Source organism: Musca autumnalis, unplaced genomic scaffold (genome assembly GCF_047663935.1).
Source record: "Musca autumnalis isolate F117 unplaced genomic scaffold, ASM4766393v1 scaffold_4, whole genome shotgun sequence".
Classification (NCBI taxonomy): Eukaryota; Metazoa; Arthropoda; class Insecta; order Diptera; family Muscidae; genus Musca; species Musca autumnalis.
Genome location: NW_027411977.1, coordinates 142,882,471 through 142,906,435, shown reverse-complemented (window position 1 = coordinate 142,906,435; position 23,965 = coordinate 142,882,471).

Genomic DNA, 23,965 nt, shown 5'->3' with positions numbered 1-23,965 from the left:
GCGTTTATGTATAGCCCCCATATAACGGTATCACCCGCTTTCAGATATTTTGAAGTTGTTATCTACATTTTCCGACCAAATTTTCAAAAATTTTCTTCACCAAATTGTGGACACAGAACTTCATAAATGCGCTCATAATTTTAAATACAATAATTTTGTTATATATTGTTATTTTTTGTGCCCGAAAATACCTTTCTCACCACTGTGTGTGCTTATTTACGTTAGTAAATTGTTAGCCGATCAATTCTGTAAGTGCAGTCGAAACATAACCCAAGATTAAAGCAGCCTCAGCAGCCGTCGCAGTGGCAGCAGTCTACATATGAATGAAAATGACTTCATAGACCTGCGTGGATGGATGGATGTGAGGTGAAATTTATAACTGGGATTAGTAAGTAGCACCCATCCATCCATAGATAGATTTATTTACACGGGGATACACAGGTACAGTGTATCGTATGCATCAAATCCCAGTACCCAGTGCAGCGGCAGCAAGTTTATCATCTATCGCCTCGCATCGCATCGAGATATGGGTGTTTGTCATGATGCTTGTATGAACATGCTTAAGTACCCACCAAATAGCCAACCAACAACAAGTGGCATAAAAAGACATGGGAAAAAACTTTAATTTCCATCCACAAAAGTGTCATAATCCAAACAAAAACATTTTTTGATATGATTTCATTGTCATATTATTATACTTGTGTTGTTGCTTTATTGTTGGTGTAGACGTTGATTTTGTGAAGTTTTATTACTTAAAATTTTCTTGACGGCCGTGGGAATGGTATTCAATTTGGTTGGTTTTTCTGAAATTTCCTATTTCAAAATTTTCTACTTGTCAATGTGGTAACCAAAAGCGAAAAAAATGAGAAAAATAGTAGGGCCACATCTTTACTGGACAGTTTCTTTTTCTCATTTTAAGTACTACAAATTTGCAATAAAATCGATTGCTTCCTTTCAAGCGTGAAATTGTTTTTTAGCTTGTTTTTGTTTGAAATTGAAGAAAAAAGTACATGAACCACAATTTGATGGGATTTAAGAGAAGAGTGTTGTGGGGACGACGATCAAAATTAGAACTTGTTGGAAATTATTTGCTAACAAGCAAAAAAGGAGAAATAAACGCTTTAACATATAAAATCTTTAATATATATACCGATGCAACGAATCGTGATCACAAATTGTAGCAAAATCTTCCAGAAATATTGCCTTTCAAATTACCGGGTCACGTAGGGGATAAAAGATACCAAGCAACGGCCCTGACCGGCATTAACGTCACAAAGCCCAGGCCATTTATTGGTTCCTCTTTCATCTACGTGGATACTGACCTGCCAGTGATATCACCTGGGGAGCTACTCTAACACCCGTAAAAGGTAGTGAGATAACATGTGCGGCTCTTTCACCCATAAGAACGTTAAAACTCCCTCCAAAAAGCATCATTCTATAAAGAGGCAAAGAAAAGGAAAAACAAGTAACGGCCGAATATTATATACCCTCCACCACGATTTGTTTTTAGACAAAATGTTGTAATTAGTTTCCTTCAATTTACGAAAGTACTAAGCTTCTCTGCCCCGCTGTCCCTACCAAACCATGTTACAAAGAACCTACGAAATACAAATAATATGACAGAACCGTTACATGGGCACTATATTAAATCTTGAATCTATAACGATAATTCTTTGTGAGGTGATGTTTTAGGGGGGCTAAATCAAAACGTAAATACCGAAAATCGAGCCGTACCGTTCTATGGGAGCTATATTAAAACATGGGCTTATACTGACAAACTTCAGGGGAAAATTTTTGTAGCCCCAAAGAATACTAAATACCAATTGTCTGCCATTTTGGTGTGTTAATGAGGAAAACCCTTAAAAATACCCAAAATCAGGAGGTACCGTTCTATGGGAGCTATATCAAAACGTTGACCTCTAACAACAAATTTCAGGGGGAAAATTCAGCGCTACAAACGAAGACCGAATTTCAGGCAGTTCGGTGTGATTATTAGTCTAAAACCTTAAAAATACTGAGAATCGGGAGGTACCGTTCTATGGCAGCTATATCAAAATATATGTTGTTATGAAATATGTTGTTAATATGTTCCGCGCGTTCACCCATAACAAAGTTAAAATCTTCGGTTGGGCGGTGGGCTAGCAACCTATCCCTCCTAAACAACATACAACGAGTATAAACGAAATTTAAGAAAAAGAAAAACAAACCCCTCTTATATTGACGACCCCCGCAAGCGTTTTAAGCACCTTGATCTGCATCTGGAATGTTCTCACTCTTTATAGAGAAGGCGCAGTTAAGGGGTTATGGTCCCTTACAAACTTTATAAAATGGAAATTTTTTTTATTGGCTCATTTTAATGTATATGTAGAATAGAATATGTTCAAAAAATTTCGAGTAGATGGAACAAAAATTAGCTGAGATATGAGCGTTAGAAAGAGAAAATTCATTGTGATTTGTATGTAACTTCGAAGTTTGAAACGCGGTTTTCTCAAAATGGCATTTTGCGGTGCCCACTGTAGCTCGAAAACGGATGATCCGATCTTCGTATTCGTAAAAATTGACGGATTATGGCGAAAAAACTTTAAATTTTTTAGTTAAAATCCGAATTTTGCATTTGGCAGTTCAAATTTTTTTAAAAATTTATATTTTTGAATTCCGTTTCGCTTTAGTACATGATTACACTGTGCTACAGTGAAAATTTGCAGGGGTTCTAATGCATAAATTCGGTTTTGTGGGAGTCCACAGAAGATAAAAATACCTTTGGTTTCTTTTGGTCACTTCGGTTTTTCATTTTATAACGGTAAATGTAGTGAAAAATGGACTTTCTTGGATTTTCAACTTTAAACGGACATTACTTCTTTTTTCCACAAACGATTTGCACACACTTTTTTTCATTATAAAAAGGAGAGTAATGCCTTTCGAACAAGCCATAGATTTTTAAAATCGGTTAACAAATGGCTAAGTAATAGTGGTATAAGTGTGACAAAAACGCATTAAAAACAGTAAAATGTTTTTCCTTGTGCTCTAAGCTGCGTAAACGACACCTAACAGTACAATTATTTACTGTTAGCAAGTAGGAAATTTAGTTGGCTTTCCAAAATGGGAAAAACCAACAAAATCGGTTGAAAAATGAATGCGTTATGGCATTTTTTGTGTTTCAACTTTTTGATTTTTTTCATATTTTCCTTTATAAAACATTGATACCTTGTGCGTAATTGATAAGCAGGATAATCACAATTAGAATCATACATGCTAAGATACCCATCTTTTATAAAGGAAAATATGAAAAAAATCAAAAAGTTGAAACACAAAAAATGCCATAACGCATTCATTTTTCAACCGATTTTCTTTGTTTTTCCCATTTTGGAAAGCCAACTAAATTTCCTACTTGCTAACAGTAAATAATTGTACTGTTAGGTGTCGTTTACGCAGCTTAGAGCACAAGGAAAAACATTTTACTGTTTTTAATGCGTTTTTGTCACACTTAAACCACTATTACTTAGCCATTTGTTAACCCATTTTAAAAATCTATGGCTTGTTCGAAAGGCATTACTCTCCCCTTTATAATGAAAAACAGTGTGTGCAAATCGGTTGTAGAAAAAAAGAAGTAATGTCCGTTTAAATTTGAAAATCTCAGAAAGCCCATTTTTCACTACGTTTACCGTTATAAAATCAAAACCCGAAGTGACCCAAAGAAACCAAAGGTATTTTCGTCTTCTATGGACTCCCACAAAACCGAATTTGTGCATCAGAATTCCTGCAAAAAAATTTTGTCCACTTTCGTATCACAGTCCCAGCAAAATGTTCGATGCCAAAGATGACATTCAATCATGGGTGCAAGTGATCTAGCATGTCATCTTTTTAGCATCTTCATCGATGAATTTTATATGAGCGTGGACCCCAAAAGATGACGTTCTTTTCTGGATCCTAAGCATGTCATTTTAACCAATGCGTTGACATGTCATTTCCACCAATGCTTTGGCATGTCATTTCCACCAATGATTTGACATGTCATTTTCACCAATGCTTTGACACGTCATTTTCACCCATGCTTTGACATGTCATTTTAACCAATGCTTTGGCATGTCATTTTCACCAACCCCTTGGCATGAAATTTTCATGTCTTGTTTGGAAAATGGAAATGCTGTATTGAAATATGGTTTTCATGAAAAACAAAACTCTTTATTAATTCAAACGAATTATTGAAATAGCTACAATTAATTTATCAGTTTAGTTTTTCAAAAGTTTACATCCAAAATTGCAATGTAATCACCACCGCTGCAACGCAAAAGATTACTTCCTCCGTTCTCCGCAACTGATATTCTTTCATCTTACAAAAGGTTTTTTCAATTATCTTCCCATCACCAGTTCAGATTTCAACATGGACTCCAAATGCACTCCTTTAAGGATTTTTATTTCGTAAATTACGTTTATTTTATAATTTTGTTATTTTATAACAACATTTTGGTAATTTATACTCTTTTGTTTAGTGACGGAAATATGTAGGGATCTACAACCCGGCTTGCTTTAGGGATCTCTAAGAACAAAATGTAACGAACGGGGAGGAGAGACTTTTTATGGAAAATACCATTTATGCTTAATTAATTTATTTTTAATTGTTTCTTTCCAAAAGTAGTTTCTTCTTTATTTTCAGATTCTTGTTCCTTTTCGTTTCGGACTTTTTTTTCAAATTCCAAGAAGCGAGATTTGATTGATTTCATTCTATGTCAGATTTAGAACAGACAAGGAAACTTTTAAAATAGCAATGTGTGCAGTCCGATTCTATTTTTAGCTCGATGGTTGGGACTTCATATAATACCAATTGTTTAGAAGTTTTAGTTGTTTGATATGCAGGAAATATAAGACAACATCACGACGACAGTTCTAACAACTTTGGTCTGTTCCAGAAACTGCAAGAATCTACTTATTTTTACTACGATAACAATTTTTCCTTTATGTTATCGGAAAAAATAGTAAAAATTAGTAGATTTTTGCAGTACTGGAACATACCAAAATGAAAATAAACAGGTGTGTAAATAAAAACACAAACATCATCTCTATTGGAGCGATGGAATGGGTACAAATGCTGATGAAAAGATCGGATCTTTCACGACTTCCTTTGCATTGGTTCAAATCCTAATGAAAAGATCGGATCATTCACGACTTCCTTTGAACCAATGCAAAAGATGACATGAAATCACGTCATCGCAAAGAACCCATTCCGTCAAATTTTGCTGGGGTGTTATTAGGTTCTTTATGATCCCACAAAAGCATATGCTGATCGGTTCATTCGTTTTCGAGCTAGAGTGGGCACGGCAAACTGCTTTAATAAAAACAGTGTCACGTAGGCGGCCATTTGTCAGAACACTGTGCAATATTTTTCAACAAAACAAATTCCGAAAGTAGCTCAAGTTGAAATGTTCTTAAAAAAATGTGTAGATTTCTTGTAAAAAATTCTTGAAAAATGTCAAATAACCCCTTAAGACACTGGCATACATATGTACTTGAAAATAGAGCTGACTCACTGTATTGTATCCAGCAAAAAGAAATCCACACTAAATAATGGGTTTTTTATAGTACTTTTGGTAGCCGTGACTACTTACTAACCCATTATTTTAACAAGAGAATGTCGCACTAAATAACTAGTTATTCTATAAACACTAGAAAAACGGGTTATTCTATGGCCACTAGAGATGAAAAATAAGCTAAAAACATACAGTTAGTCAACTAAATTATTGCAAAACCAAAATTATTATAAAATTTGAAATAAAACGGCGTTTTAATGGTATTAATAAATAACATTATTAATATATTTGTTAACATTTTAATTCTTACACAGTTTTATAAATACAATAAAAAATTAGCCAAATTTCACTAAAAATTTTCCTAAAATTAACAAAAAGGAAAACAAACAATTTCTTGTAGTGTCAACTAATTTTTGCAAAATTCACAATTTTTTCAATCTTACACGGTATTTCAGGAAATGTTAATCCTAATATTTCGTATGCCCACCTCGGGAATCAATTATAATAGTTCCACAAACATCACATACGGGACGAGGGAGACTTCTGTCATATCAATGGGTGCACCCCGATTCATATTAGCTCAATGATAAGGGACCTACTGTTTATTGCCGAGTCCGAACGGCGTGTCCTTAGACACCACTTGTAGAGAAGTTTTACATGGCTGAAATACTCAGAAAATGTCGCCAACATTACTGAGGGTATCTTGCCACCGTTGAACATTTTTGATGTTGCCTGGCCGGGAATCGAACCCATTGCACCACGGGGGCACCCAACCTCGTCTGGGAATTGAATAAATTCATTTCGGAATTTCATATTCCAATGGCATTTTTTTCCATTCTTCTTTAATGTATTTTAAAATGTCGGTCCTGTTAGTGGGCGACCTTTTCCCGACTTTTTTTCATCAGATGGACCCATAAATTTTTGAAGTGGTTAATATCTGTACTTTCGGCTGGGGTGTCGATAAGTTTGGTGCAGTAGTATAACAACCAAGTCCTAAATAAAAAAAGGTTTGTGTATAGGGTCGTTGACTTGGTATTATTTATTTTGCAATTTGTTTGAGTTTTCAGAGACAACAAACCCAAATTTGTTGACGCTGTTGGTTAAATCATTTATAAAGACATTCAAATAAACCCCCTTTGCCATTGTTTCCTCCTAAATCCGGTTGTTACCAACGCCTCTGCTTCATACCATAACTGACAATTTTCCGAATTTTACGGTATGTACAAAATTTTTGTTTTCCAGGACTTTGAGAGGATTTCGCAATACTTTTTGTGACCCATCGTGACAGTATAACGTAATTTTCGTCTCACCAGAAAATATAACGTCATTCCAGTACACCAGAGGACGTGAAATATTCTCTGCAGCAAATCTGAACCACTTCTCTATATTTTAATGGGAGAGCAATGGCTTTTTCCTAGTCACTTGTGATGAATACTTTCTGTTATGTGGCACATGTTTGACTATTTATAGTGGCAGAATTAATCCAGAATCGGTTTCAGTTAGAAAAGCCAATTTTTTAAGACTGTTTTGGGGTATATCGTTCGTTATTCTTCTTTCAACTTTTCGTCCGCCAGGTGACGCCTTCAGTTTGAGCCTTCTTTGTCTCTCGGCGCGGTATATGATGTTGTACACCGTTCTTGACTTAAGAGAGGTGATTTCAGCGAATCTTGGCCGGATTTACCATTTTTATAATTAGGATAGGCCATAAACAGGTAAATCATCTCATATGTACAAAAAACCCAACATTATTGAAAGAATTTCTTATAGCAATTCCTAATTGAAAATCTAAATTTTTAAAAATGCATCGTTTTCAATAAATTATTTGACTAATTGTATGATGTTCTATTTTTAGAATAAATGAGGTGGAATTTGTTTCCAATTAAGGGTTTTTTAATTCATTAACAAAAACCTCACTTGTCGAGGATGAGCGTTGATCACACAAACCTCTGTGCTACCATTGCTTAGTAAGGAGAACTATAAGTAGTTATTTTATTATGGGGTACATAATACGTAACGGATCCGAATTGTTGCTTGTAGCATGATTTTGTTGTTGGTCCGAGCATAAAACATTTAGTCTACAGCTTCACCCCAGTGAATGAAAGACTTGCTACAATTCGAATAAAAGCTACATTTTTCAACATCAGCTTTATTTGCGTTCTTGCTCCCACTCACGACACAGACGAACAGACTCGAGATATATTTTACGTTCGCTTAGAAAAACAAGTAAGAACGGAGTTAAGTTCGGCAGGGCCGAACTTTTTATACCCTCCACCACAAGTTGTATTAAATTAAAATGGAATAATTAGTTTCCTTTCGTATATGAAGAAGACTTAATACTAAATTTCAGCAATTTCGGTAAAACAATGTGAGGCACCGTTCTACGGGGGCTATTTCGAAACGTCGATCTATACAAATTTCTGACGGAAAGTTTTTAGACTCAAAGAAGACTAAATACCAAATTTCCAATATTTCGGTAAGAGAATGTGGCTAAAACTTAAAAAATACCGAAAATCAAGAATTACGTTTCTGGAATATTTTATAACTCTTGGAAGACTAAATAACGAATTTCAGCCATTTCGGTGGGATATTGACGTCACAATCTTCAGTATTACGAAAATCGGCAGGTACTGTTCTAAGAGGGCTATATCGAAACGTGGACCTATACCGACGAATTTTATTCGGAAATGGGGCAATATGAAAGCGTGGACCTGTACAGACAAACTTCTGGCGAACAGTTTTTTATCGCATTGAAGACTAAATACCAAATTTCAACCATTTTGGTGGAACATTGAAGCCTCAACATTCAAAATACGGAAAATCGGGAGTTACCTTTCCATGGGGGCTTTATGAAGGCGTGGACCTATACCGACAAATTTAAAGGGGAAGTTTGAGTACCCCCGAACGAAGTCTAAATACCAAATTTCAGCCATTTCGGTGGAATATTGAGGCCACAACTTTCAAAACACCGAAAATCGGGAGGTACCGTTCTATGGGGGCTATATGAAGGGTGGACCGATACCGACAAAATTCTGGGGGAAAGTTATATACCTCCAAAGAAGACTACGTACCAAATTTCAGCTATTTTGGTAAAAACGGAATGGCAAATTTAATTATACCCTCCATATGGTGGAGGGTATAAATATGACATTTATCCTTCCAATGACATTAAATTATTCTAGGCGGTTTCAATCCCAAAATAGGAAATATATTTGGCCGAGCAGTCGGAAAACATAGAATCAGACCACCACCTTGTTGGAACAAACCGATTATACGTAGCAAATAAGGGACGAACAGACTCAACACGGAAATTGGACATCGGTAAGCTGCAATCACAACAGATAGCCACAGCATATTCCACTCTACTGGCCCAATTGCTTAATCAAAGTACACCTTTTCCTGATAACACTTTGCAACATTCAAAATGCAAACAACTGCTAGTATGCATTTTTTGAATGTACATATTGATGCTACAAAAAACCTAGTTGAGTTTTGTCCTGTCAGATCCAGTTCAGATTTTATGGCTATAATAAAACCGGTCTAAAACTAGATTTTTTGCATTTATCGGGGCTTTATCTCAGAAATGACTTTGCTGTCTATAGCAATATTGTAGCCCTAAACTAGTAGAACTTATATGTTTAAGAGACCGCATAAGAAAAACTCCATCTAGGGCATCAAAATCGATAAAATATAGAAATTTTTTCATAATTTCTGAAAGTCTGGTCGGTATTAGCTCAACTATTGGGAGTTGAAGCAATTAACCTTTTGCAAAAATTTTCAAATAATGTTCTCAGCAATTCTTCAGAATATTCTGAAACTCTAAAATGCTTATTTCATGTTGTTTCAGCGGTATTTTGAAACATATCTTTTACAACACGTATTTCAAACACAGTTCACACCAACAGTTTATTTTCGCATTTGGGTTTCAGAGATATAGCCCCGATTTGTTTTAAAAAGTCAATATTTAACCATGTTTAGATGGGCCACAAAATCCAAGCTGGATCTGACATAACAAAACCCAACTAAAGCTTTTGTCGTTTGAGTCGGCACACAGAGGGGAAATTTGTGTTAAAAGTTGATCAAAAGCCCTAGAAAGCTCATTTATAGTCGGATTGATATAAAATTTTGCACAAAGCATATCTTCTGTACAAGGATTAATCCTATAGAAAATAATGAAAATAGGTCCAGATTTGGATGCAGCTTCCATATATTTTTGCATCTGATTTGAGATAAAAATGCACCAAAATCACTGAAATTTGACACATGCAACCTGAACTAGCAAAAAAAAAAAACATTGAGCCAATTTTCAAACAAATCGGTGTAGATGTATATATAGTCCCATCTTCTTCTATTATATAAAACTCAAATGACATTCGTACGTGAATCAAAAACTCGACCAATTTACAACCGATTTGTTTTGCGTTTGTCTTAAAATGTTCGTATTTATCCAAGGAAGGATCTGACGTATTTTATTTTTGAGATATCGCGAAGAATCCCCGAAAATTTGCAAAAACATATTTTGAAGAAAGTTAATTCTTTCCTCACATTTCGTTGGAGGCTTTTGTTGTCGACTTGCTTATTTCCACCTTTTTCAATTTTTTAGCGCGAAAAATCCGCTACAATTTGCAAAAATATATTTTAAATAAAGTTAGTTGTTTCCTCACATTTTGTTGGAGGCTTTTGTAGTCGACTTGCTTATTTCCACCTTTTTAAATTTTTAGCGAAAATTGTATATGACGAAAAGTCAAAAAAGGTTTGCACTGTTATAATTCGCGAAATATTGCAGTGTACCAAGAAATATGACCATAGTTGCATCAAACGAAGTGTTTTTAATCAACGCTCAAAAATGTGGCTAAAAAGTTAATTTTCGCGGAAGCTATGACCGCGTAAATGAATAAAAACAAGTAAATGGTAAAAACACGTCCAAGCAAACGAGTTTTTTACGTTGTTATTCGATTGACGGTTAAACCGTTTCAATAACGGATATCTGTCCATAGTAAAAGTAGAAGAATAAAAATGAAGATTACACTTTTAATGTATCACATTTCAAAATTTCCATCAGAGTAATCCACTGCCAAAGGCCAAAATTTAGTGCGATATTTTTTCGAAAAACCCTATTTGTGGAATACAGTATTTACAATATCCGTTTGATTGAGCTGGGACCCCAAGATATTTTAGTTTTTTGACGGTCCGGATCATACAAATCCATCCATTAGAGCGGCGAAAACAGCAACTGCAAAAACCGAAAAATGTTTCTTAAAATGTTTTTGGAAATATCGCGGATTTAGTCGCGTTTTCTGTGGATCGTTTCCTTTTCCATGAAGAAACTGACACATCACTCGCGTTTTTGCGAAAACAGCGGTTTAAAAAATTTAGTGGCATGGGAGCTGTATCCGATTTATCCCAAAAATAGTGTGTGATGATACATCCACTTGATCGATTTTAACGAAATAGGTTTAGATCGATGTACATATATTTTCTTGGATGATAGTGACATCGGATGTGCAAATTATAAGCCAGAAAGTTATAAGCGTTATACCGTTTTTGCACTCTAAGCTGCAGGCGATGCTACATCTTAGCGGCCAAAGTAAATACTGGCAAATGTGTACAAATTAAAATAGAAGAATTCGGTGTATTGGTTAACATCAAGCTATTTTGAGGATTTCGCGATTCACACGCATTTCAAAATGAAAATTACCCGATAGAGTTTTATTTCAAGATTATACCCCAAGGAACACAAAATCTTTTTGAACTTGATCTTCCGTTAGATGTTAGCGTGTATTCGAGAAGTGAATATAATAAAAAAATTGATTTTTTGCGTGAAATTTTACCTATTTTTACTACATTTTCTTCAACTAACTCAAAAAATAAATTTTAATAAATATTTTCTCTTACAAAAATTTTATAAATTTCCTCAATATATTTTTTGTTTTTGCTATAATATGCAAACCACTAAACGGATTTGTATAGTTTTCATTTTCATTTGAATCTTCGCGATGTTTAGGTTACGTACATATTTTTATATATTTTTCGGATGCAAGCTAGCAATTGTTTTGAATTATTTCCTAATTTCCGCGAAAATTTACAACTTTTTCACTAAGTAGGAAGCCATAAATTAACAAAGTTTCTCGATACAATGAATATCGTTTTTATAAGATTTTTTCTAAAAATCTGAATTGTAACCGCAATAACTTTTGCGCGCAATATCCAAAATTAGTATCTGGAACAGATTTGGGATTGGGAATTTTTCCACAATCCATGTACCAAAAATCGTTCATGTAGCGTCAAACAATTTTTTTAATTTTTTCAATAAGAATAAGTAAAAATTCCTTATATGAACAAATTGTGACATTTTATGTTTTAGTTTTATCAATATTTGAAAGTTTTAAAATGTTTTATTTACGACAATCAATTTAATTTGCATTGAAATTATTTAAAGGAAATTAAAAAGATGCAAATTGTCCACGATTATTAGTGGTAGGCAATTATTATTATTATTGGTTTAGTTAGAAAATACCTACATTTCCGAAAGTAAATATATTTCGGTGTTAATTTTGTAACCGTAAGTAGTTGCTACATGTTCTATCATATTTCAATGCCGCGACTTCTATTATATAAAACTCAAATGCCGTTCGTACGTGGATTAAAAATTCGACCAATTTACAACTGTTTTGTTTCGCGACTGTTTTAAAATGTTTATATTCAAGTTTAATTTTTTTGTTATATTTTTATTACATTCCAATAAGTAACGGTAAGTAACGACAAAACATCTTTTACGCGGTTGTGTTCATATTCCGGTACCACGAGTCTGAAAATTCGAAATTACCGCAATCAATGGTATATAGGTGATCAAGAATACCCACAGGGCAGTGATTGAAGCTCAACTCCAAAAATACGGCTTGCGGGCAGTGTCGTTCTATGGGTGCTATTCCGAAACGTGGAGCTTCGCCGAACATTTTCGGCATGAAATGTTTGTACCTCGACAGAAGACCAAGATAAAAATTGCACCCCGTTTATTGTACAATGTGCCTAACACCAACAAAATATCGAAAATATGTGGTATTGTTTTACGGACACTATGGGTCTATACCAACAATTTTCTATAACATAGTGGTATACATCTAATTTCCGAACCTTCAAAATACCGAAAATATGGTACTGTTCTATGGAGTCTATTTTAGAACAAGGACCGATAAAATCATCTTCTACAATTCAATGTGTATTCGGATGTTCCCGATTATACAATTACAATTTCGTGTTACTATTATTAACTTAATTAATTGTTAAAATTATTTAAATACATTTTTATTCAATTATCGAAAGCCTTCGGTTTCTGGCGGCTGTATAATTTTCATTAAAAACTCCATCAAAAATGTTGAGAGCTTTGTCTACTTTTCTAAAGACTAAGGGACATCGAATTTACATTTTATGCAGATTAAAAATATGGGAACTAGGGTCATAATTTTTTCTATATTTTACAAATATCGAAAATATCACATAGCGGTGTAAAAAAGCAGTTATTTCTTTCATTTCGCCATTACGGTAGAAGTCATCATTATAGTATGCGTGTACTTTTAGTTGGAGAAAATCAAGGCTAAAACTATTAAATATCGTATATCTGGATACTTCTTAGGTGGGATGGGCGAAGGGGAAACAGTTACCTATATTTATTTAAGACATGTCCTTATCCTCATTATTATTATTGGATTTAAAATTGTTAATGCAAGTGGGAGTTACCCTAATAGTAATTTAAGGTGTCACAACAGCTGTTTATATGCCCTTGGAAAAACGTTCTCAGTCTTAATGTTATTCCTAAGTCCCAATTTACATTAGGCGAGTTTACTTGCGGCAATTGTCAGTTTGTGGGTGAGAGAGGGTGTTGAGAGGCAAAGGGTTACCATATACCTCACCTCTCTCTCCATCAAACTGACAATTGCCGCAAGTAAACTCGCCTAATGTAAATTGGGACTAATTTAATTCTCTTCTTTAAAGGGGACATTTTTCTTACTACCTGCACCATACAAAAATACCATAACATAAGCTCCATACACGGCACTGAATATGCATTAAAGTATTTTAAAGAATAATTTCAATGCATTCCATTATATTTTATCTTGGTCAGAGTAGCGAAGCACACCGGGTTCAGCTAGTATACATATATTTCATTCCAAATTTTATTTTTTGGAACTTACTTAAATTAAATTTTTCTCAATTCACATGAGAAAAGCCGTAAATGTTTCTGAATAATGCAAACATATTTGATAGGTGTTGGTTTATTCTGATAAATAAGAGCCCCGGTTATAAGGCGGAACAAAATTTTGTGTGAGTAAACCTTGCAATTCCATATAAAAATATTTCATATTTAGGTTAAGAAAAATTAGATTTTTTCGAAATGGCGTAAATATGCGCAATTTTTTATGATTGAATCTGATATTTGAGACTCAAGCGCATAAAACATTGGAAGAAACTATGGTCGGGAAACGACGGGGAAATAGACTTTTTCACTATTGAAATTGTAGTAATTTTAAAAATTATCATAAAAAATTTTCATAAAGAGGATATGTATCACCATTATTAAAGAGCAAAGATGTAAAATCAATCTGAAAATTTTAAATGATAATCTTGTTCGGAGACTGTACAAAAACAATAAATCTTGAAAAATATAAATTTTCGCGAAAATAATGTAATTTTAATGTTCACCTAATTTCTTAGTTTTCGAAAATTTACTTTTTGTTTTCAGTATGGCTGAGTTCAATCGACTGCTGCATTGGATTGGTTAATCTCACAAAGTCGAGGATGGTTATAGCAAATGTAGAAAAGAGTCTGATTGCCGTTTATCAACATTTTTTTCATAAAAAACGATTTTCATATTTTGAGTTTTGAGCAACTTTAGGCCTATGTTTCCCCTCTGTGCGGCACTTTCAAAAAATCTTCAGTTCAAATTGTTTGCACAAGATTACCTTAAAAATGTTGCACAGTGTAACATATCAGCACAGTGGCAAAATAAGGCCACTCCATGCAAACATTCGAAAAATCCATACTTGGATATCAGAGGCCTCCACCAGGGAACCTATGGTATGGTTAGGAGTGTCGTGCTGCTACCGAAGAGAAAAATGCGGCATTTAGGGCTAGTGTACAAGCGGTAGTAACGCATAACGCAACAGGATGGGAATCTGGAGAAAAAGAGAGAAAGGAAATAAGACTGTGCGGTCTAATTATAGGGGCATGTGCCTGCTCCCTATGGCTTACAAGATAATGTCAGGGATATTGTGTGAACGCTTAAAGCCTATGGCCATCGAAATAATTGGGTCTTACCAATGCGGCTTTAGACATGGAAAATCCACCATTGATATTTATTTACCCTTGCGGTAAATACTGAAAAAGACCCAAGAGATGTAGACGACACTTACCGCCTTTTTGTCTATTATAGAGCATCCTTGGACAGCCCCTTACGTTCAAAGGTATTCCATGCCATAACTGGATTTGGCATTCCCACCAAGCTCATTCGGCTTTGTGAGATGAATTTAACTAATATTCGGTCCTCAGTTAAAATAGGGAAAAAATCTCCGAACATTGCAGTGCCAAAAGAGGTTTCTGACAAGGAGACAGCCGTTCGTGTGATCTCATCAACATCCTGATGGAAATGTTTATACGAGACACAAGCGTAAAAAGAAATGGTACAATATACACCAATAGTCACATGTTACTTGCTTACGCTGACGATATTGACATAATGTGTCGATCAGTAAAGGAAGTAACTGATATCTTTAAGAAGGTCGAAGGAGAATCTGCTAGAGTGAGTCTGGCAGTAAACGGCGAAAAGACAAAGTTGATGGTATCGCGCAATGCATCCATAGAACTCGGACCCACTGCGGGAGTAGGCTGCTACAATTTTGAGGTAGTTACATAAGTTGTGAAATAAGAAGAAGAATATTATAGACTAATAGATGCTACTTTGGCTGTATCGGCTATACTACAACATCAGTATAGTTAGTTAATTGCATCAAGATACGAGGAAGACGTTGACTGGGCCACCTCATAAGAATGAGCGATGAAGAACCCGCTAAAAGACCGTATAAATACTGGCCGGTACGTGCAGATGGAAGACGGACATGGCTATTTACTATTAATGTCGGATGCGACTGGCCGTGTAGCCATTTTTCATCCATCGCGGTGCTGATGGTAGGATGGAGGTAATTATTATTATGTAATACATAATAAATAATTTTAATAATAATTTTTTGGGACAAGTCCATGCTTCCTGAGTTAATGGGCAAAAGGCTCCAAATCCGCAAAATATCTATCGCAAGGAGTTTCTGTGTGGCCCAAACTTTGTACATCGTATTATTTCATCCTGCCATGTATCAGGTCGGAATATGGATTATATCGGTCCCGTCCTTCGGGTACCTCCCATACAGAATTTGAGAAAAGTAGAGTTGTTTACTTTCACGGTCCCTATTACAACGGTCAATTTTTTTCCAGAGTAAGTGCATACCTCCGGAGATAATGTACCTCCTGGCACATTCTAAAATGGCTAGTGTGCAAACTTGTTCAATGTTTTTGCATAGTCCCGGCCCACATTACGGTGCTTACAGATTCCACGCATTTTGAAGCAATCTCGTGATACAAAATCAATATATTTTTTTATATGCGGAATAATTATTATGTTTACTTCTTTTTTTTGTCAGAGGCTGAGGGTATATCTCCGTCAGCAGACTGATACTATCTTACTTGTTATATATAAACCTCAGCAAATAAGAGTGTATTTTAAAATTTCATAATCACTTTTTAACCTTACTTCAAAACATTTTGAGAACATGTGTTCCCAAATAAGTGTTTTCAATTGTTGCCCTAGTTTCGAAATATGTTGTGATTTGATAACCGCAGACATTGATTTTTCACACCTTCTTCATTGTTCCCACATAAATCTATTTAATGTGGGAATTTATCAAACCCTCAATTACTCCTCCAAACCCACAAGAATGGCAATTTTTCAAGTGTACCTACCGCGGACTTTGTCCGGTTAACAATGGGTCAGCCCCCACTGCTATAAACTGTGACCTTTTTTAATGAAATCATAATAAACCATAAAAAATAATTTACAACTGCAAACACCCTCTCTAGCACTTTTGAAACTCTCTTCTTTGCTGTAATATGGATGAGATTTTTTAATTAAGTGAAAACTTCTTGCACAACAACAGCAACAATAGTTATGACGACGAACCCATCAACAACAATGCAACAATTAACGTATAATTATCGCAGTGCAGTTCAGCGCCAGCAGTCGAAACAATAACTAAAACAACAACAACATAATGATGTTCAGCATTAACAACTTGAAACAATGAGTGGGAATGCGAATACGGTCGCCAACAAAACAGACAACATATTGCACAATCCCGAAAAAAGAAATCATCCTGCCTGCCACGACTGGACACCATGAAGCAGGGCACACACACACACACTCACACTTCAGAGTACATCATTCGTTTAAAAGTATTAAATCACTTTAATGCCCTTCGGAATCATCAACAAACGGACTTGTTAAAACGCCCCCTTTTTCCTTATTGGAATGAGTATGGACAGATTTTGTGCTAAGGCAGGACAAAATGTGGGTTTTAGTTTGATTAAGGGTGCGGGTGTCGACAAGACATGCGAACAAAATACCCAAAAAGGAAGATGTTAACACAAAATAATTGTAATGGAAATACGACGATGAACAAAATTCGAAATCGAAAAATCAAACCCTACAGACTACGACCAACGGGCGTGTCATTAATGTGGTGATACACCTTGAAAACGAATAATGAGTTATCATCACATTTATGCCTCCATATGTGATGTTCTTTGATGAGGGCGAATGTGTACCCAATCACACAGTATGAAGTTGAATAGATGTTTATGTATTATATACTGACTTAAAACTTGTGTTTTAAATTATGTTATAAAGCAACAGCGCTTGGATTTTAAGTAAAAGTGATTAGATATTGAAGTTAATTGATAAACGACGTACATACATCTAGAAGATGCCACCATGGTGCAATGAATGCATACTATACAATTTGTACAATAATGTTGGTTACATTTTTAAACTTTTTTACTCTAAAGTTTAGTCAGCTTTGGTCAAAATCGAAAGATCGACAAGTCGCAGTTAAACGTAAAAATCGAATCGAAATATGCGAGAAGTCTCCCTTGTCCCTTCTGGGATGTTTGTGGAACAATTATACAAAAATCGAGTTATCGAAATGTCGATTTTCAACTTCTCGGGTTGATGTATGCATTCCGATGTTAAGAACGGTTGTGTATCACATGAAAATAATATACATATATTCAGGATTACTCATGAGATCGTTATAAATCAAAATTTTAGACGCTGCACAATGGCCAATTTTCCGAAAAACCTGGCCAAAAATCGATAAAAAAATTAAAAAATACTCTAAATAGCGTCAAATATTGTTTATAGAATCCTATCCATGTAGTTATAAAACACTATACGTTTCTTGTTTAGTAAGTGGTTATAAAAGTAGGTCAAACATACGACTATTATCTCAATATTAAAGTTCTTAATAAAACTATTATAATATACAAAATACCATATTTTGAATATAATTTTATTGTAATTTGTAATTATAATAAATTTCAAATAAAAAAAAAATTATGTAGAAGTTTTTAACCACTGGGAATCATAAATGCTAAGTGACGCGCGCCTTGAAAGTAGTGTCGAATATGACCCGTAAAATTTTGGGGCAGTTTGTGGTCGGAATTCTGCTACCGTCGACCACGACATTCAATTCTCTTCCAAACTGCGCTGCCCATGTGATGAACATAGTGGCTGTAGATTTTGTGGCGGAAATCTGCATATTCCTCGCGTGGAAAAATGTGGTAAGATCGGTTAAATAGGAGTTAAGTCTCTCACAGAGGTCATCAGGTAAGGAATACAGGAGAGATAGAGTTAAACAGTTCCGGAGATATCACCCCACCTTGCTGAACTCCCTGTTTCACTTTACGGAGTTTGGACTTCTTGTTCCTGAATTCCACGTACGACTGGTGTCCACACATATAGTTGAATATGCAACGTTTCAAGCTTGGCCGGAGAGTTGTCTGTATCAAAGGCTTTTGATAAGTCAAGCACCGCCATCACTGTTCTATTACACGGCGGTCTCTGGTTGAGTCCTTGACAAGTATACATATGTGGAGATGGCGTGCAGCGCTGTTGTTGTGCTGTGCTGCTTACGGAATCAATGCTGATGATCAGCAACTTGATAGCTATTCCTGGTACTGGGGAGGACTAAGGCCTCAAGGGTCTTTGCTACGGGCGACAAAAGCGAAATTGGCCTGTACGATTCACTTTTGCAGGCATCCTTGCCTGGCTTCCGTAGTGGGATCACCCTGCCCATTTTCCTGACTTTGGGAACAAAATGTGGCTAGCGACAAGTTGAGAACTTTAGTGAGATACTCCACACCCGGCTCATCCAACTGCTTCAGCATTACCATGGAGATTCTATCAGGGCCCAACGCTTTGGATGTTTTAGCGTTCTTGATGGCATTCGCAATATCATCCATTGTAAACTGTGGTAGTTCATCTTCGCCAGAAAGAGATCTGATGCGACGTAATACTATCCTCTTCACCCTGTCACTCTAGGGGTGCTCGACAAACTGTCGATTGAAATAACTTGCGCACCTCTTCGGGTCACTCAACGTAACGTCGCCAAATGTGACTGAGGTCCTATCTTCCATCCTTCCAGGGTTCGAGAGTGACTTAACCGTTGCCCACAAATCACTTATACCGGCTCCAATGTTGCAACTCTTCAGTGATTTAACGACTTTGTCGCCGACCAGGAATTCAGTATGTTAACTTCCAGTGTCAGCTCCCTGACCCTGGGGTCATTGGTGTTGGCTCGACGAAGCTCATCACGCTCATTTGCTAATCCCGTCGCCTCTGCTGGGAAGTTTGTTCTTACTTCGGGTATTCGACCAGCAGGGATATAGCGAGCGGCTGCAGTAGTGATGATGTCTCGGAACGTCCTTTCCGCTACCCCAACTTCAGAAGAATTGGGCAGTTCTCTGAAGCGGTGATCGGTGAACTCTCTGAAACTCGGGCAATCAACTTTTCTATGATTGACGAACGTGCGGCGTGCAGAGGTGATGAAATCGGTTGGTCTGCTAATGGAGACAATTATGGGGAGATGGTCTGATCCAAGGGAAATGACGGGGTGCAAATGTGTGCATGTGTACCTGAAATCGGTGGTATCGTTATATGGAGGCTTTACAAAATGTATACCTATACTTACAATTATCTCTCCTAAATGCAAATTATAGCTAATTCGGTCGGTGTAGCTAAAAACATAAAAATATAAGAAATGGGGAGATACGGTTTTATGAGGCTATTCCAAAACATGGACGGATGTTCAAAATTTTTGGCAGCTACGTTTTTTTTTTTTGACCACTAGGAACCCTAAATTCTAAACTATAGCTAATTTGGTCAGAACTATATAAAAAAACTAAAATCGGGTGTTACCGTTATATGGGTGATATTCCCAAACATCGACCTATGTCCACAATTTTTGGTAAATAAGGTTTTTGTACACTATGACCCCTAAATGCTAAATTGTTGCTGATTCTGTCAGAAAATGTAGATAATAACTTCCAAATACATGAAATCTGGCGGTACCGTTATAAAGGGACTATATCAAAACGTGGACCTACATATATATACCATGTTCGGACATGAGATTCTGTTTAAAGTCTTCATGCAAAAGAAGAAAAAACGAAGCCGACTTTCTAATTCTAGACTAATAGATCTACCTTTTCTCAGGAATTCAGTATGTCTTTTTACTGAACTGTAGAAGCTTTCCTCATAATAGATCAGTAGGACTTCTATAACAGATAAGTAAAACTTATATAGAAGACAAGTTTGCTATTTTACAAAAGATCATATATCTCTCCTGATTGGGACTCAAACTGTCTGATCAATTGGTGTAAGGCATAAATTATCTGGCCTCCCTTATGTAGCCTAGCTTACTTCTTCTTCTTCTAGTGCACCATTTTATACTCTCAGTCTTTAGGCTAACGAGGGTATACATACTTGGATACAATCAAAAATGTGCCTCATCGAAATAATGGGCTCAGACCCCAAGTATGTTTGGACAAAATCTGTTTCAGACAAGTCGATTAAGCAAAGTCCGTCTGTCTGTCTGTTTGCTTCTATTCTTAAGGTCCGAGGCTGAGGGTATATCTCTGTAGGCAAAGCCGACTGATAATTTCTTACTTGTTCTTCAATATAATGAACGAAAAGTCCCCTCCACATTATTTACCCTATGGCCCCCACTGGCTGTCTAAACTTATATATAGTCAACTACTTATCATTACAAACGAACATACATATGTATGTTGATGTGTAAGTAGTTAAATCGGAACATTCAAATCGATATGCGGTTAACAGCAACTAATTATGTTGTTAGCAATAATCACTGTGTCCGTCTGATGATACTTCAAAGGCAATTTGCCGCATTAAAAGGGATTTTCAAAAGTAATCATTCGGTAATAGAATCTCTCCAACATGAATTACAATTTAGAATTTACTTACATATCACGAAAGTGTATTCACTTTTAGATCCGTTCACACACACATGATTCTCACTGTCGGTAAGTGTGTGTGTTTGAGGTCAATTATAATTGAATTAAAATGTTCAAAGGGAATTTTAAAAGCCAGTTAGCCAGCCAACCGGCCAATTGGTGGCACCACAAGAAATTAATCCGAATCAAATTTATTCTCGTCATGGTTATGATTTGAATCACGCAGTGGATTGGTGTGGGAAATTTGTTTTACCACCACCAATTAGGGATTTTTTTGACAAATCAGAATTAAAATGACAAATTAAATATGCCAAAAAATAATTTGTAGAACACATAAATTTTATGATTTGTGTAAAAAAGAGTTGTTGTTATAAAAAAAACTCATTAGATACGAGAATGTATGTATGTATATAAATATCTCATATTTAAATCGTCCAAATAACTTTGAATTTTAAGTTTTTTTTTTTAACTTTTGTTGCTATGTAGAAGGTACGTGATGTGTTAACCAATCACAATTATTTCAAGTCATATTTTTATATTTAAATAGGACAATTATTTAGATTTATTATAAAGACACACAGTTAAGTATCTTTACTGGTAAGGACCGAATAGAAAAATTAAGAATTAAAAAAAAAAACAAGTAAGGAAGGCCGACCATGTGATACCCTACACAACTACACATGGGCACTAATAGATTCGGGCAAATGCAAATTTGGGCAAGTATAATAGCAAAGTTCGGACCGGCCTCCATGAAATATTATGAACAAAAATTAAATAATTAGGAAGTTTTCCAACAGCTGGGATTCTTAATTTCCAATTACAGCAAATTTGGGCCGAAATGTAGATTTAAACTTCAAAATACATGAAATCGGGCGTAGCGGTTATATGTATGAATGTATATCCTAAATCCACAATTTTTGGAGCAACAGTTTAGGTCCCTGGGAACCCTAACTGTCCAATTAAAGCCCATTTAGACCGAAATTACAAACTTCATAATACTTAAATAACAAAACGTGAACCTATGTCCACAATTTGCACTGGAGAAGTTTTGTTTTTTGGTCACTGGGAACCCAAATTGCAACCCATGGAAAAATTGAATAAATGTTTCAAAATACCTGAAGTCCGTACATGGGCCCATACCAAAATACTGACATATATTGATAATTTTTCGTGGAGTAATGCGTCGGCCATTGAGAACCTCATATGTCAAATTGTAGCTGTAATTTAGATAATATTTTCAACCGAAAATAGGGAGGTAACCTTATATTGGAGCTATACCAAAACACGTTTAGGTGAATAATGCCAAGTTTACACTTGCGCTCTGAAATCCACTGGATTTCACGAAATCCTGAAATACACCCCGGTGTTTACACTTATTTTTTTGTTGATTTCAAAATATCACAATGATCAAGGTAGATGCATATGCGCAGCTGATCGAACATGAATTTTCAATTTGTTGTAAATTGAATTAGTAATCAAAAATATACGGCAATATAGAACTTTACAACTTTATTTCGAAAATTATCTATATATCGTATTAATTGTGTATAGTACTAACAAATGAAAAAATAAAAAAATGATTTTATCGTTAAGACATCATAATAATAAATTTTGATAGATAAAATTTGTGTTCAGAACTTGCAGCAGTTTTCCCGTTTAGTGCTAAAAATGCTTTCCCGTACTCTGAAGTCTAGCAAGACTTGCAATTCTCCTTAAACAAAAATAACGCCGAATAACACCCTATTCTCCTGGTTTCTGCCATACAATTTTGGCCTAGTAGAAACTAGCAGCATGTTCATTGGCATCTAAATACGATAACTGATACGTTGATTTGCTGCAGTTTTTGCAATTTCCGTAATTTTTTCGTTCCCATATTTTTTAAGAAATTTGTATGGGGAATCAATTTTTGACAATTCGCTCTTTTTTCTAACATTACCACTAAAAAGTACGAGAACACAATGAAAAATAGCATTGCAAGAAAGAAATTTAATACTTTTTTTACATTGTTTACAAATTTTGATACTAAAATTTTTTGTTGCAGCAATTAACCATCTACCTTGTTTATTGTGATACGTGAAAAGTGTTGCAACTTTTGGTACTTTTTCAGGCAAAAGCAGGGTTGTATATCATGTGTACTGTGATTTCGATGTTGATTTCGCTGAAATCACGAAATGAGATGATTTCATTTTTGTATGCGAAATCATGATAATTTTTGCTTGATTCCGCGCGAAATCACGAAACCCCTTCGAAATCACGAAAAGACGCCGAATGTAAACCAAACATAAGTTTCATGACTGCAGTGAGCCTCAAGTGTTATAAAGTTAAATAGTGTAACTAAAATTCTCAAAATACCGAAAATCGGGAGTTACCGTTATAAGGGAGCCTATAGCAAAATATGAAAATTTTTAATGAAGAAGTATTGTGAGTACTGGGATTGTCAAATACTAAATTACAGCTACAGTGTCGACCAAAACAAAAGCACCCCCTCAGTACATTTTTTCGAAATTATATTTTTTTAAGAAAACAAGGTTATATTTTTTTTTGTTTTTATTTATTTATAACTTTATTATTAAAAAACACAAACTTAAGGAATTCTGAATTTAATAAAACAAGTTAAAATTCAAACAACATTTTAAGTCGCAAATAAAAGTGGACAAACCTAAAGCACCCCCAATTTAAGGAACAAAGAAAAAACTATTGAAATCAATAGTTGGTTCCATATCCTTTATCCTGGATGACACAAGCATATCTATAAACATATACGATATTAAATTATAAATTATTACAGACGATATTGCTTCCCAGGCTACTTTTGCGGCTTCAAATAAATTTTCTTTGGTTTTGAATTTTTTTCCTTGATTTTTGGG